Source organism: Pristiophorus japonicus, chromosome 5 (genome assembly GCF_044704955.1).
Source record: "Pristiophorus japonicus isolate sPriJap1 chromosome 5, sPriJap1.hap1, whole genome shotgun sequence".
In the NCBI taxonomy this organism is placed as follows: domain Eukaryota; kingdom Metazoa; phylum Chordata; class Chondrichthyes; family Pristiophoridae; genus Pristiophorus; species Pristiophorus japonicus.
This window is the reverse complement of record NC_091981.1, coordinates 141,993,534-142,009,942: the sequence shown is the minus strand read 5'-3', so window position 1 is coordinate 142,009,942 and position 16,409 is coordinate 141,993,534.

Sequence of the window (16,409 nt, the reverse complement as noted above, 5' to 3'; positions counted from 1 at the left end):
GAAGTGTATCCGCCTCCAGCTCCTGACTGACCGCGTTGCGGAATTGGAGCTGAGGGTGGATTTACTCTGGAGCATCCACGATGCTGAGAATGATGTGAGTAGCATGTGTAGCGAGTTGGTCGTACCGCAGGTAAAGGGTCCACAGCCAGCTAGGGAATGGAAGACCAGCAGGAAGAGCAGTGCAAGGAAGGTAGTGCAGGGGTCCCTTGTGGACATCCCCCTGCAAAACAGATGCACTGCTTTGAGTACTGTTGAGGGGGATGACTCATCAGGGGAGGGCAGCAGCAGCCAAGTTCATGGCACCGTGGCTGGCTCTGTTGCACAGGAGGGCAGGAAAAAGAGTGGGAGAGCGATAGTGATAGGGGATTCAATTGTAAGGGGAATAGATAGGCGTTTCTGCGGCCGCAACCGAGACTCCAGGCTGGTATGTTGCCTCCCTGGTGCAAGGGTCAAGGCTGTCTCGGAGCGGGTGCAGGACATTCTAAAAAGGGAGGGAGAACAGCCAGTTGTCGTGGTGCACACTGGTACCAACGACATAGGTAAAAAAAGGGATGAGGTCCTACGAAACGAATTTAAGGAGCTAGGAGCTAAATTAAAAAGTAGGACCTCAAAAGTAGTAATCTCGGGATTGCTACCAGTGCCACGTGATAGTCAGAGTAGGAATCGCAGGATAGCGCAGATGAATACGTGGCTTGAGCAGTGGGTGCAGCAAGGAGGGATTCAAATTCCTGGGGCATTGGAATCGGTTCTGGGGGGGGGGGGTGGGACCAGTACAAACCGGACGGTCTGCACCTGGGCAGGACCGGAACCAATGTCCTAGGGGGAGTGTTTGCTAGTGCTGTTGGGGAGGAGTTAAACTAACATGACAGGGGGATGGGAACCAATGCAGGGAGACAGAGGGAAACAAAAAGGAGACAAAAGCAAAAGACAGAAAGGAGATGAAAAGTGGAGGGCAGAGAAACCCAAGGCAAAGAACAAAAAGGGCCACTGTACAGCAAAATTCTAAAAGGACAAAGGGTGTTAAAAAAACAAGCCTGAAGGCTTTGTGTCTTAATGCAAGGAGTATCCGTAATAAGGTGGATGAATTAACTGTGCAAATAGATGTTAACAAATATGATGTGATTGGGATTACGGAGGCGTGGCTCCAGGATGATCGGGGCTGGGAACTCAACATCCAGGGGTATTCAACATTCAGGAAGGATAGAATAAAAGGAAAAGGAAAGGAGGTGGGGTAGCATTGCTGGTTAAAGAGAGATTAATGCAATAGTTAGGAAGGACATTAGCTTGGATGATGTGGAATCTATATGGGTAGAGCTGCAGAACACCAAAGGGCAAAAAACGTTAGTGGGAGTTGTGTACAGACCTTCAAACAGTAGTAATGATGTTGGGGAGGGCATCAAACAGGAAATTAGGGGTGCATGCAATAAAGGTGCAGCAGTTATAATGGGTGACTTTAATATGCACATAAATTGGGCTAACCAAACTGGAAGCAATACGGTGGAGGAGGATTTCCTGGAGTGCATAAGGGATGGTTTTCTAGACCAATATGTCGAGGAACCAACTAGGGGGGAGGCCATCTTAGACTGGGTGTTGTGTAATGAGAGAGGATTAATTAGCAATCTCATTGTGCGAGGCCCCTTGGGGAAGAGTGACCATAATATGGTGGAATTCTGCATTAGGATGGAGAATGAAACCGTTAATTCAGAGACCATGGTCCAGAACTTAAAGAAGGGTAACTTTGAAGGTATGAGGTGTGAATTGGCTAGGATAGATTGGCGAATGATACTTAAGGGGTTGACTGTGGATGGGCAATGGCAGACATTTAGAGACCGCATGGATGAACTACAACAATTGTACATTCCTGTCTGGCGTAAAAATAAAAAAGGGAAGGTGGCTCAACCGTGGCTATCAAGGGAAATCAGGGATAGTATTAAAGCCAAGGAAGTGGCATACAAATTGGCCAGAAATAGCAGCGAACCCGGGGACTGGGAGAAATTTAGAACTCAGCAGAGGAGGACAAAGGGTTTGATTAGGGCAGAGAAAATGGAGTATGAGAAAAAGCTTGCAGGGAACATTAAGACAGATTGCAAAAGTTTCTATAGATATGTAAAGAGAAAAATGTTAGTAAAGACAAACGTAGGTCCCCTGCATTAAAATCAGGGGAAGTCATAACTGGGAACAAAGAACTGGCGGACCAATTGAACAAGTACTTTGGTTCGGTATTCACTGAGGAGGACACAAACAACCTTCCGGATATAAAAGGGGTCAGAGGGTCTAGTAAGGAGGAGGAACTGAGGGAAATCCTTATTAGTCGGGAAATTGTGTTGGGGAAATTGATGGGATTGAAGGCCGATAAATCCCCAGGGCCTGATGGACTGCATCCCAGAGTACTTAAGGAGGTGGCCTTGGAAATAGCGGATGCATTGACAGTCATTTTCCAACATTCCATTGACTCTGGATCAGTTCCTATCGAGTGGAGGGTAGCCAATTTAACCCCACTTTTTAAAAAAGGAGGGAGAGAGAAAACAGGGAATTATAGACCGGTCAGCCTGACCTCAGTAGTGGGTAAAATGATGGAATCAATTATTAAGGATGTCATAGCAGCGCATTTGGAAAGAGGTGGGAAAAACAGAGAAACAGACTATTATCTGAATGGTGACAGATTAGGAAAAGGGGAGGTGCAAAGAGACCTGGGTGTCATGGTACATCATTCATTGAAGGTTGGCATGCAGGTACAGCAGGCGGTTAAGAAAGCAAATGGCATGTTGGCCTTCATAGCGAGGGGATTTGAGTACAGGGGCAGGGAGGTGTTGCTGCAGTTGCGCAGGGCCTTGGTGAGGCCACACCTGGAGTATTGTGTACAGTTTTGGTCTCCTAACTTGAGGAAGGACATTCTTGCTATTGAGGGAGTGCAGCGAAGGTTCACCACACTGATTCCCGGAATGGCGGGACTGACCTATCAAGAAAGACTGGATCAACTGGGCTTGTATTTACTGGAGTTCAGAAGAATGAGAGGGGACCTCATAGAAACGTTTAAAATTCTGACGGGGTTAGACAGGTTAGATGCAGGAAGAATGTTCCCAATGTTGGGGAAGTCCAGAACCAGAGGTCACAGTCTAAGAATAAGGGGTTAGCCATTTAGGACCGAGATGAGGAGAAACTTCTTCACCCAGAGAGTGGTGAACCTGTGGAATTCTCTACCACAGAAAGTTGTTGAGGCCAATTCACTAAATATATTCAAAAAGGAGTTAGATGAAGTCCTTACTACTCGGGGGATCAAGGGGTATGGCGAGAAAGCAGGAATGGGGTACTGAAGTTTCATGTTCAGCCATGAACTCATTGAATGGCGGTGCAGGCTGGAAGGGCCAAATGGCCTACTCCTGCACCTATTTTCAATGTTTCTGTGTCCCTCTGTTCTTCAATATCTCTTGGTATCCTCCCATTTATTGTGTATGCCCTTGCTTTGTTGCCTCTCCCTAAATGCATTACCTCACACTTTTCCAGATTGAATTTCATTTTCCACTTTTCTGCCTAACTGACCAGTTCATTGATATCTTCCTGCAGTCTAAAGCTTTCCTCCTCACTCAACCACATGGCCAATTTTTGTACCATCTGCAAATTTCTTTATCATTCCTCTTACATTTAAGTCTAAATCATCAATATATACAACAAAAAGCAATGGACCAAGTGCTGAGGCAGGGGGATGGGAACTAATGCAGGGAGACAGAGGGAACCAAAAAGGAGACAAAAGCAAAAGACAGAAAGGAGATGAGTAAAAGTGGAGGGCAGAGAAACCCAAGGCAAAAAACAAAAAGGGCCACTGAATATAAAGGGGCTGCAGGAGGGGTCTAAACTAAAAATCATGGTTTAAAAACTAGGATTAAAACAATCTACCTAAATGCACGCAGCATTCGAAACAAAGTAAATGAGTTGACTGCACAAATCATTACAAATGGGTATGATTTGGTGGCCATTACAGAAACATGGTTGCAGGGTGGCCAAGACTGGGAATTAAACATACAGGGGTATCTGACGATTCGGAAAGATAGACGAGAAGGGAAAGGAGGTGGGGTAGCTCTGTTAATAAAGGATGATATCCGGGCAGTTGTGAAAGACGATATTGGCTCTAATGAACAAAATGTTGAATCATTGTGGGTGGAGATTAGAGATAGTAAGGGAAAAAGTCACTGGTGGGCGTAGTTTATAGGCCCCCAAATAATAACTTCACGGTGGAGCGGGCAATAATCAAGGAAATAATGGAGGCATGTGAAAAAGGAACGGCAGTAGTCATGGGAGATTTTAACCTACATATCGATTGGTCAACTCAAATCGCACAGGGTAGCCTGGAGGAGGAATTCATAGAATGCATACGGGATTGTTTCTTAGAACAGTATGTAACAGAACCTACAAGGAAGCAAGCTATCTTAGATCTGGTCCTGTGTAATGAGACAGGGAAAATAAACGATCTCCGAGTAAAAGATCCTCTCGGAATGAGTGATCACAGTATGGTTGAATTTGTAATACAGATTGAGGGTGAGGAAGCTGTGTCAGAAACGAGCGTACTATGCTTAAACAAAGGGGACTACAGTGGGATGAGGGCAGAGTTGGCTAAAGTAGACTGGAAACGCAGACTAAACGGTGGTACAATTGAGGAACAGCGGAGGACTTTTAAGGAGCTCTTTCACAGTGCGTGACAAAAATATATTCCAGTGAAAAAGAAGGGTGGTAAGAGAAGGGATAGCCAGCCGTGGATAACCAAGGAAATAAAGGAGAGTATCAAATCAAAGACCAATGCGTATAAGGTGGCCAAGGTTAGTGGGAAACTAGAGGATTAGGAAAATTTTAAACAACAGCAAAGAATGACTAAAAAAGCAATAAAGAAAGGAAAGATAGATTACGAAGGTAAACTTGCGCAAAACATAAAAACAGATAGTAAAAGCTTTTACAGATATATAAAAGGGAAAAGAGTGACGAAAGTAAATGTTGGTCCCTTAGAAGATGAGAGGGGGGATTTAATAATGGGAAATGTGGAAATGGCTGAGACCTTAAACAATTATTTTGCTTCGGTCTTCACAGTGGAAGACACAAAAACCATGCCAAAAATTGCTGGTCACAGGAATGTGGGAAGGGAGGACCTTGAGACAATCACTATCACTAGGGGGGTAGTGCTGGACAGGCTAATGGGACTCGAGGTAGACAAGTCCCCTGGTCCTGATGAAATGCATCCCAGGGTATTAGAAGAGATGGCGGCAGTTATAGCAGATGCATTCATTATAATCTACCAAAATTCTCTGGACTCTGGGGAGGTACCAGCGGATTGGAAAGCATCTAATGTAACGCCTCTGTTTAAAAAAAGGGGCAGACAAAAGGCAGGTAACTATAGGCCGGTTAGTTTAACATCTGTAGTGGGGAAAATGCTTGAAGCTATCATTAAGGAAAGAATAGTGGGATATCTAGATAGGAATAGTGCAATCAAGCAGACACAGCATGGATTCATGAAGGGGAAATCATGTTTAATTAATTTACTGGAACTCTTTGAGGATATAACGAGCATGGTGGATAGAGGTGTACCGATGGATGTGGTGTATTTAGATTTCCAAAAGGCATTCGATAAGGTGCCACACAAAAGGTTGCTGCAGAAGATAGAGGTACGCGGAGTCAGAGGAAATGTATTAGCATGGATAGAGAATTGGCTGGCGAACAGAAAGCAGCGAGATAAATGGGTCCTTTTCGGGTTGGAAATCGATGGTTAGTGGTGTGCCACAGGGATCGGTGCTGGGACCACAACTGTTTACAATATACATAGATGACCTGGAAGAGGGGACAGAGTGTAGTGTAACAAAATTTGCAGATGACACAAAGATTAGTGGGAAAGCGGATTGTATAGAGGACACAGAGAGGCTGCAAAGAGATTTAGATAGGTTAAGCGAATGGGCTAAGGTTTGGCAGATGGAATACAATGTCGGAAAGTGTGAGGTCATCCACCTTGGGGAAAAAAAACAGTAAAAGGGAATATTATTTGAATGGGGAGAAATTACAACATGCTGAGGTGCAGAGGGACCTGGGGGTCCTTGTGCATGAAACTCTTTTGAGTTTACCTGAAAATAAACATAAACATTAAACCGTGCCACCCGCCTGGGTGACACTCCAGACATTTTCAAGGCCCCTTTTTTTTTTTCCTTTTTTTTTTTGGTTTTTTTTTTTGGGGGGCGCTAAAATCAAATTTTTTCCAATGCCCCCTATAAAAGGGGAGGGGGACACTAAAAGCACCGGCAATTAAAACAAATTAAACTTTAAAACGTAAAATCAAATTAAAATTTGGTTGCCGGGCGTGATGATGCACTCCAGTCCCTCCGGTGCCCACCTCTCGCGGAAGGCCGCGAGCGTACCGGTGGACACCGCGTGCTCCATCTCCAAGGACACCCTGGACCGGATGTAAGAGCGGAAGAGAGGCAGGCAGTCAGGTTGAACGACCCCCTCGACCGCCCGCTGCCTGGACCGGCTGATGGCACCCTTGGCCGTGCCCAGGAGCAGTCCTACAAGGAGGCCTTCGGACCTACCCGCTCCCCTCCGCACAGGGTGCCCAAAGATCAGGAGAGTGGGACTGAAGTGCAGCCAGAATTTCAGGAGCAGCCCCTTCAAATAATGGAACAGGGGCTGCAACCTCGTGCACTCAATAAAAACATGGAACACGGACTCCTCCAGACCGCAGAAATTGCAGGCGGCCTGGGAGTCCGTGAACCGGCTTAAAAATTTGTTGCACGGCACTGCTCCGTGCACCACCCTCCAGGCCAAGTCCCCGATGAATAGTGGGAGGACCCCTGCGTTGAGTGCCCTCCATCGGGGACCCCCGCCTCCTCCGGACGGCAAGATGGTACGCCATGGCGTGTCCGGATGGCCGGCGAGGATGGCAAAGTTGAGGGTGTGCAGGAGCAGCCCGTACAGGAAACCCCTCCGCGCGGAACTGAAAGGCACGGAGGGGATTTCCCCGAGGCGGCTCAAGTTGTGAGGCGCCGGCCCCCGAGGGAGGTTCCGGGGTTTGGCGCCGATGAGGAATTCCGTCCGGACGGGGGTCAGTTCGGACGGGATCTCCCCACGTGCTTGAGCCTCCTCGATGCACCTAATGGAGTCAGGGCCCAGAGCTGTTTTTAGCGACTCGATGGCATCGGCCGCGTGGCGGACGTTGGCAGAGTTTAGGCGCTGCGCCAGCGTGTCTGGCGCCATCCAGCCCGCTCCTCCGCCATCGAGCAGGTCCCTGACCCTGGTCACCTCACCAGCCACAGCCCTCTCTTCCGACCGCCACATGAAACCTCGGCCGTGGAGGTACGGATTCCCGAGCAGCGGCTCCTGCAGGACGTCCTTGTGCATGAATCCCAAAAAGTTAGTTTGCAGGTGCAGCAGGTAATCAGGAAGGTGAATGGAATGTTGGCCTTCATTGCGAGAGGGATGGAGTACAAAAGCAGGGAGGTCCTGCTGCAACTGTATAGGGTATTGGTAAGGCCGCACCTGGAGTACTGCGTGCAGTTTTGGTCACCTTACTTAAGGAAGGATATACTGGCTTTGGAGGGGGTACAGAGACGATTCACTCGGCTGATTCCGGAGATGAGGGGGTTACCTTATGATGATAGATTGAGTAGACTGGGTCTTTACTCGTTGGAGTTCAGAAGGATGAGGGGTGATCTTATAGAAACATTTAAAATCATGAAAGGGATCGACAAGATAGAGGCAGAGAGATTGTTTCCACTGGTCGGGGAGACGAGAACTAGGGGGCACAGCCTCAAAATACTGGGGAGCCAATTTAAAACCAAGTTGAGAAGGAATTTCTTCTCCCAGAGGGTTGTGAATCTGTGGAATTCTCTGCCCAAGGAAGCAGTTGAGGCTAGCTCATTGAATGTATTCAAGTCACAGATTGATAGAATTTTAACCAATAAGGGAATTAAGGGTTACGGGGAGAGGGCGGGTAAGTGGAGCTGAGTCCACGGCCAGATCAGCCATGATCTTATTGAATGGCGGAGCAGGTTCGAGGGGCCCGATGGCCTACTCCTGTTCCAAATTCTTATGTTCTTATGTTCTGAGCCCTGTGGAACCCCACTGGAACCAGCCTTCCAGTCGCAAAATCACCTGTCAACCATTAACCTTTGCTTCCTGTCACTGAGCCAATTTTGGATCCAATTTGCCACTCTCCCTTGGATACTATGGGCTTTTACTTTTTTGATCAGCCTACCATGTGGAACCTTGTCCAAAGCCTTGCTATAATCCATGTAGACTACATCAAATGCATTGTCCTCGTCGACACTCCTTTTTACCCTCTCAAAAAATTCAATCAAGTTAGTTAGACACGACCTTCCCTTAACAATCCATGCTGACTCTCCTTGATTAATCTATGTCTTTCTAAATTAAGGTTTAAGCTGTCCCTCAGAATTGATTCCAATAATTTTTCCACCGCCAAGGTTAAACTAACTGGCCTGTAATTGCTTGGTTTATCCCTTCACTTTTTAAGTAATGGAACAACGTTAGCTGTTCTCCGATCCTGTGGCACCACTCCTGTAGCCAGGGAGGATTGGAAAATGGTCAGAGTCTCCGCAATTTCCTCCCTTACTTTAACAGCCTAGGATATATTTAACCCAGGCCTGGAGATTCATCTACTTTCAAAAATGCTAAACCACTTAATACTTCCTATCTTACTATGTTTATCCCATCCAATATTTCACTGTCTTCCTCCTTAACTTCAACGTTGTCATTGTTCCCCCCCCTAATGTAACCCCACTTTTTAAAAAAGGAGGGAGAGAGAAAACAGGAATTATAGACCGGTTTGCCTGACATCAGTAGTGAGGAAAATGTTGGAATCAATTTTTAAAGATGTAATAACAGCGCATTTGGAAAGCAGTGACAGGATCGGTCCAAGTCAGCATGGATTTATGAAGGGGAAATCATGCTTGACAAATCTTTTAGAATTTTTTGAGGATGTAACTAGTAGAGTGGATAAGGGAGAACCAGTGGATGTGGTGTATTTGGACTTTCCGAAGGCTTTTGACAAGGTCCCACACAAGAGATTAGTGTGAAAAATTAAGTCACATGGAATTGGGGGTTATGTGTTGACGTGGATAGAGAACTGGTTGGCAGACAGGAAGCAAAGAGTGGGAATAAACAGGTCCTTTTCAGAATGGCAGGCAGTGACTAGTGGGGTACCACAAGGCTCAGTGCTGGGACCCCAGCTCTTTACAATACAGGCAACTCTTGATTATCCGCACACGGATGCAACGGGAAACCGTTGTAACAGCATTTAAAATTCTGTGTGTGTGCGTGCTGCTGCAGCTGCTGTCTCTCCCAGCTGCTGCTGACGTCTGAGTCCTTTCTGCCCGGGAAGGCAGCGCGCTCCGGGACCCCGGAGCTAGACAATCTCCTCCTCGAGGCCACCTGCATGCATGCTGTTAATGTCCATACTTAACTGCCTTGTTACTGTTGTAACTGATTGCACAGTATTTATTCATTGAAGTTTTAATTTTATAATAGCAACTCACTCTAACGGAGAAATCGTTTACCCGGCATAGCCTAATCCCCGAGAGACCCGGATAATCGAGAGTTGCCTATATATATTAATGATTGAGACGAAGGAATTGAATGTAATATCACCCAAGTTTGCAGATGACACTAAGCTGGGTGGCAGTGTGAACTGTGAGGAGGATGCTAAGAGGCTGCAGGGTGACTTGGACAGGCTAGGTGAGTGGGCAAATGCATGGCAGATGCAGTATAATGTGGATAAATGTGAGGTTATCCACTTTGGTGGCAAAAACAGGAAGGCAGATTATCTGAATGGTGGCAGATTAGGAAAAGGGGAAGTGCAACGAGACCTGGGTATCATGGTACATCAGTCACTGAAAGCAGGCAGTAAAGAAAACAAATGGCATGTTGGCCTTCATAGCGAGAGGACGTGAGTCTAGGAGCAGGGAGGTCTTACTGCAGTTGTTCAGCTGTGAGACTACACCTTGAGTATTGTGTACAGTTTTGGTCTCTTAAGCTGAGGAAGGACATTCTTGCTATTGAGGGAGTGCAGCGAAGGTTCACCAGACTGATTCCTGGGATGGCAGGACTGACATATGAAGAAAGATTGGCTCGACTAGGCTTACATTCACTGGAATTTAGAAGAACGAGAGGGGATCTCATAGAAACATATAAAATTCTGACGGGATTGGACAAGTTAGATTCAGGAAGAATTTTCCCGATGTTGGGGAAGTCCAGAACCAGGAGTTACAGTCTAAGGATAAGAGGTAAGCCACCTAGGACCGAGATGAGGAGAAACTTTTTCACCCAGAGAATTGTGAACCAATGGAATTCTCTACCACAGAAAGTTGTTGAGGCCAGTTTGTTAGATATATTCAAAAGGGAGTTAGATGTGGTCCTTACGGCTAAAGGGATCAGGGGGTATGGAGAGAAGGCAGGAGTGGGGTACTGAAGTTGCATGATCAGCCATGATCATATTGAATGGTGGTGCAGGCTCGAATGGCCTGATCCTGCACCTATTTTCTATGTTTAGTGATGCCAGCCGCAAAGTAATCATTAAGTCCCTTAAGTGGTAAGCAGGAACAGCAGGTTTGTTGTCTTTTAGGGTCGTGGTTTACATTGTTATCTAGAGCCGAGCGGGAAGAATCACAGCCTTCAGTGAGAGATGTACCCTTAATGAACTGGGTTGGCTGGTGACTCGTCAGTAGTACCCTGAGCTACTGGGACCTGTCCGACGGACTGTTTTACAGTCTGCTAAGGAGGTTATATCATTTGCAAATTTTCATAGTTGGGCATGCCACCTTGAAAGAAACTCAACCTAAAGAAAAAAACTTTCCCATGCAAGCAAAATTGGCACTGGTTTATCATTAAACAACTGATTAGTGCAGGTTGAGCCTCTCGGACAGCAGGTACCTGAAACTATTCATAAATGGCATGAGCAACAACATCATTGAAACATAGAAACATAGAAAATAGGTGCAGGAGTAGGCCATTCGGCTCTTCGAGCCTGCACCACCATTCAATAAGATCATAGCTGATCATTCACCTCAGTATCCCTTTCCTGCTTTCTCTCCATACCCCTTCATCCCTTTAGCTGTAAAGGCCATATCGAACTCCCTCTTGAATGTATCCAATGAACTGGCATCAACAACTCTCTGCGGCAGGGAATTCCACAGGTTAACAACTCTCTGAGTGAAGAAGTTTCTCCTCATCTCAGTCCGAAATGGCTCACCCCTTATCCTTAGACTGTGTCCCCTGGTTCTGGACTTCCCTAACATCGGGAACATTCTTCATGCATCTAACCTATCCAGTCCCGTCAGAATTTTATATGTTTCTATAAGATCCCCCCTCATCCTACTACACTCCAGTGAATACAGGCCCAGTCGATCAAGTCTCTCCTCATATGTCAGTCCTGACATCCCGGGAATCAGTCTGGTGAACCTTCACTGCACTCCCGCAATAGCAAGAACGTCCTTCCTCAGACTAGGAGACCAAAACTGAACACACAATATTCCAGGTGAGGCATCACTAAGGCCCTGTACAACTGCAGTAAGACCTCCCTGCTCCTATATTCAAATCCCCTAGCTATGAAGGCCAACATACCATTTGCCTTCTTTACCACCTGCTGTACCTGCGTGCCCACTTTCAGTGACTGATGAACCATGACACCCAGGTCTCGTTGCACCTCCCCTTTTTCTAGTCTGCCTCCATTCACATAATATTCTGCCTTCGTGTTTCTGCCCCCAAAATGGATAACCTCACATTTATCCACATTATACTGCATCTGCCACGCGTTTGCCCACTCACTAACCTGTCCAAGTCACCCTGCAGCCTCTTAGCGTCCTCCTCACAGCTCACACAGTTTAGTGTCATCTGCAAACTTGGAGATATTACACTCTATTCCTTCATCAAAATCGTTAATGTATATTGTTAAGAGCTGGGGTCCCAGCACTGAGCCCTGTGGCACCCCACAAGTAACTGCCTGCCATTGGCTGCCATTCTGAAAAGGACCCGTTTATCCCGACTCTCTGCTTCCTGTCTGCCAACCAGTTCTCTATCCACGTAAGTACATTACCCCCAATATCATGCGCTTTGATTTTGTACACCAATCTCTTGTGCTGGACCTTGTCAAAAGCCTTTTGAAAGACCAAATACACCACATCCACTGGTTCTCCCTTGTCCACCTACTAGTTACATCCTCAAAAAATTCCAGAAGATTCGTCAAGCATGATTTTCCTTTCATAAATCCATGCTGACTTGGTCCGATCCTGTCACTGCTTTCCAAATGGGCTGCTATTTCATCCTAATGATTGATTCCAACATTTTCCCCACTACTGATGTCAGGCTAACCGGTCTATAATTACCCGCTTTCTCTCTCCCTCCTTTTTAAAAAAAGTGGTGTTACAATAGTTACCCTCCAGTCCATAGGAACTGATCCAGAGTTGATAGATTGTTGGAAAATGATCACCAATGCATCCATTGTTTCTAAGACCACTTCCTTAAGTATTCTGGGATGCAGACTATCAGGATTTATCGGCCTTTAATCCCATCAATTTCCCGAACACAATTTCCCGCCTAATAAGGATATCTTTCAGTTCCTCATTCTCACTAGACCCACTATCCCCTAGAACATTCGGAAGGTTATTTGTATTTTCCATTGTGAAAACAGAACCGAAGTATTGGTTCAATTGGTCTGCCATTTCTTTGTTCCCCATTATAAATTTACCTGAATCCGACTGCAAGGGACCTAAGTTTGTCTTTACTAATCCTTTTCTCTTCACATATCTATAGAAGCTTTTGCAGTCAGTTTTTATCTTCCCCGAAAGCTTCCTCGCGTACTCTATTTTCCCATTCTCAATTAATCCCTTTGTCCTCCTCTGTTGAATTCTAAATTTCTCCCAGTCCTCAGGTTTGTTGCTTTTTCTAGCAAATTTGTATGCCTCTTCCTTCGTGTTAACACTATCCTTAATTTCCCTTGTTAACCATGGTTGAGCCACCTTCCCAGTTTTACTTTTACTCCAGACAGGGATGTACAATTGCTGAAGTTCATCCATGTGATCTTTAAATGTTTGCTATTGCTCATCCACCGTCAACCCTTTAAGTATCACTCGCCAGTTTATTCTAGCCAAGTCACGTCTCATACCATCGAAGTTACCTTTCCTTAAGTTCAGGACCCTAGTCTCTGAATTAACTGTGTCGCTCTCCATCTTAATAAAGAATTCTGCCATATTATGGTCACTCTTCCCCAAGGGTCTCACATAGCAAGATTGTTAATTAGTCCTTTCTCATTACACATCACTCAGTCTAGAATGGCCAGCCCTCTAGTTGGTTCCTCGACATATTGGTCTTAAAAAAAACATCCCTAATACACTCCAGGACATCCTCTTCCACCGTATTGCTGCAAGTTTGGTTAGCCCTCTCAATATGTAGATTAAAGTCGCCCATGATAACTGCTGTACCTTTATTGCACGCATTCCTAATTTCTTGTTTGTTGCTGTCCCCAACCTCTCTACTACTGTTTGGTGGTCTGTGCACAACTCCCACTAGCGTTTTCTGCCCTTTGGAATTCCGCAACTCCATCCATACCGATTCCACATCATCCAAGCTAATGTCCTTCCTTACTATTACATTAATTTCCTCTTTAACAAGCAATGCCACTCCACCTCCTTTTCCTTTCTGTCTATCCTTCCTAAATGCTGAATACCCTTGGATGTTGAGTTCCCAGCCTTGGTCACCCTGGAGCCATGTCTCCGTGATGCCAATCACATCATATCCGTTAACTGCTATCTGCGCAGTTAATTCATTCACCTTATTCCGAATACTCCTCGCATTGAGGCACAGAGCCGTCAGGCTTGTCTTTTTAACACATTCTGCCCCTTTTGAATCTTGATGTAATGTGGTCCTTTTTGCTTTTTCCCGCCTAAAAAGGATTACCTTTAGTTCCTCCTTCTCACTCGACCTCGGTCCCCTCGTATTTCTGGAAGGTTATTTGTGTCTTCCTTCATGAAGACAGAACCAAAGTATTTGTTTAATTGGTCCGCCATTTCTTTGTTCCCCATTATAATTCACCTGAATCTGACTAGGGATCTAAGTTTGTTTTCACTAATCTTTTTCTCTTCACATATCTATAGAAACTTTTGCAGTCAGTTTTTATGTTACCAGCAACCTTCCACTCATACTCTACTCCCCCCCCCTCCTAATTAAACCCTTTGTCCTCCTCTGCTGTATTACAACATTCTTCCAGTCCTCAGGTTTGCTGCTCTTTCTGGCCCATTTATATGCCTCTTCCTTGGATTTAACTCTATCCTTAATTTCCCTTGTTAGCCACGGCTGAGCCACCTTCCCCATTTTATTTTTACTCCAGACAGGAATGTACAATTGTTGAAGTTCATCCATGTGATCTTTAAATGTTTTCCATTGCTTATCCACCGTCAATCCTTTAAGTATCACTCGCCAGTCTATTCTGACCAAATCACATCTCATACCATCGAAGTTACCTTTCCTTAAGTTCAGGACCCTGGTCTCTGAATTAACTGTGTCACTCTCCATTTTACTAAAGAATTCTGACATATTATGGTCACTCTTCCCCAAGGGGCCTCACATAGCAAGATTGTTAATTAGTCCTTTCTCATTACACATCACTCAGTCTAGGATGGTCAGCCCTCTAGTTGGTCCCTCGACATATTGGTCTAAAAAAAACATCCCTAATACACTCCAGGACATCCTCTTCCACTGCATTGCTGCAAGTTTGGTTAGCCCACTCAATATGTAGATTAAAGTCGCCCATGATAACTGCTGTACCTTTATTGCACGCATCCTTAATTTCTTGTTTGATGCTGTCCCCAACCTCTCTACTACTGTTTGGTGGTCTGTACACAACTCCCACTAGCGTTTTCTGCCCTTTGGCATGCCGTAGCTCCACCCATACCGATTCCACATTATCCAAGCTAATGTCCTTCCTTACTATTACATTAATTTCCTCTTTAACAAGCAATGCCACTCCACCTCCTTTTCCTTTCTGTCTATCCTTCCTAAATGTTGAATGCCCCTGGATGTTGAGTTCCCAGCCTTGGTCACCATGGAGCCATGTCTCTGTGATGCCAATTACATCATATCTGTTAACTGCTATCTGCCAGTTAATTCCTCCACCTTATTCCAAATACTCCTTGCATTGAGGCACAGAGCCTTCAGGCCTGTCTTTTTAACACTCTTTGTCCCTTTATAATTTTGCTGTAATGTGTCCATGATAGTGGCATTTTATTTGGCGACAAATAGTATAGACATAAGACCTGAGTATAACTGAAGAAAGTCTATGTATGGTGGATAACTTTAAGGTGAAGGAGGGATGAAAGCAACTTAAAAGTTGAAATCCATGGCTGCTTCTTAAATTAACATATGGTAGGGTTTCAGAGGAGATACTCCACTGACATTATGAAAATTAAAATGGCCACAGAAGTGTTGCGATCAGTGTGGCCATATTATAACTTTTCCACATTTGAATGTTTTTCCCAGTTTCTTTGTCGGACCAATCAGTTACAATCTGTAACATCTTCCACCTCCACTTCAAAATCAGATGTGGGACTATTGTTGGGCTCTCAGCAGCTGAGAAGGGAAAGGAAGAAAGAATGTAGTGAGGAAAAATAGCGACAATAAGAGAAGGGGAGAAAAAACAAAAGTGAAGCAAGAATAGCAAGAGTAAAAAATGAAGGAGAAAAGGCATTCTAAAAGAATTCAGCAGGGGTGTTGCACCACAGAGAAAGGCACAAAAGAGCAACTCCTAATAGACATTGAAGCATAGAAAATAGGTGCAGGAGTAGGCCATTCAGTCCTTCGAGCCTGCAACACCATTCAATATGATCATGACTGATCATACAACTTCAGTACCCCACTTCTGCCTTCTCTCCATAGCCCCTGATCCCTTTTGCTGTAAGGGCCACATCTAACTCCATCTTGAATATATCCAATGAACTGTACTCAACAACTTTCTGTGGTAAAGAATTCCACAGGTTCACCACTCTCTGGGTGAAAAAGTTTCTCCTCATCTCGGTCTTATATGGCTTACCCCTTATCCTTAGACTGTGGCCCCTGGTTCTGGACTTCCCCAACATCGGGAACATTCTTCCTGCATCTAACCTGTCCAGTCCCATCAGAATTTTATATGTTTCTATGAGATCCCCTCTCATTCTTTTAAATTCCAGTGAGTATAAGCCTAGCCGATCCAATCTTTCTTCATATGTCAGTCCTGCCATCCTGGGAATCAGTCTGGTGAACCTTCGCTGCACTCCCTCAATAGCAAGAATGTACTTCCTCAGATTAGGAGACCAAAACTGCACACAATACTCAAGGTGTGGTCTCACCAAGCCCTGTACAACTGTAGTAAGACCTCCCTGCTCCTATATTCAAATCCG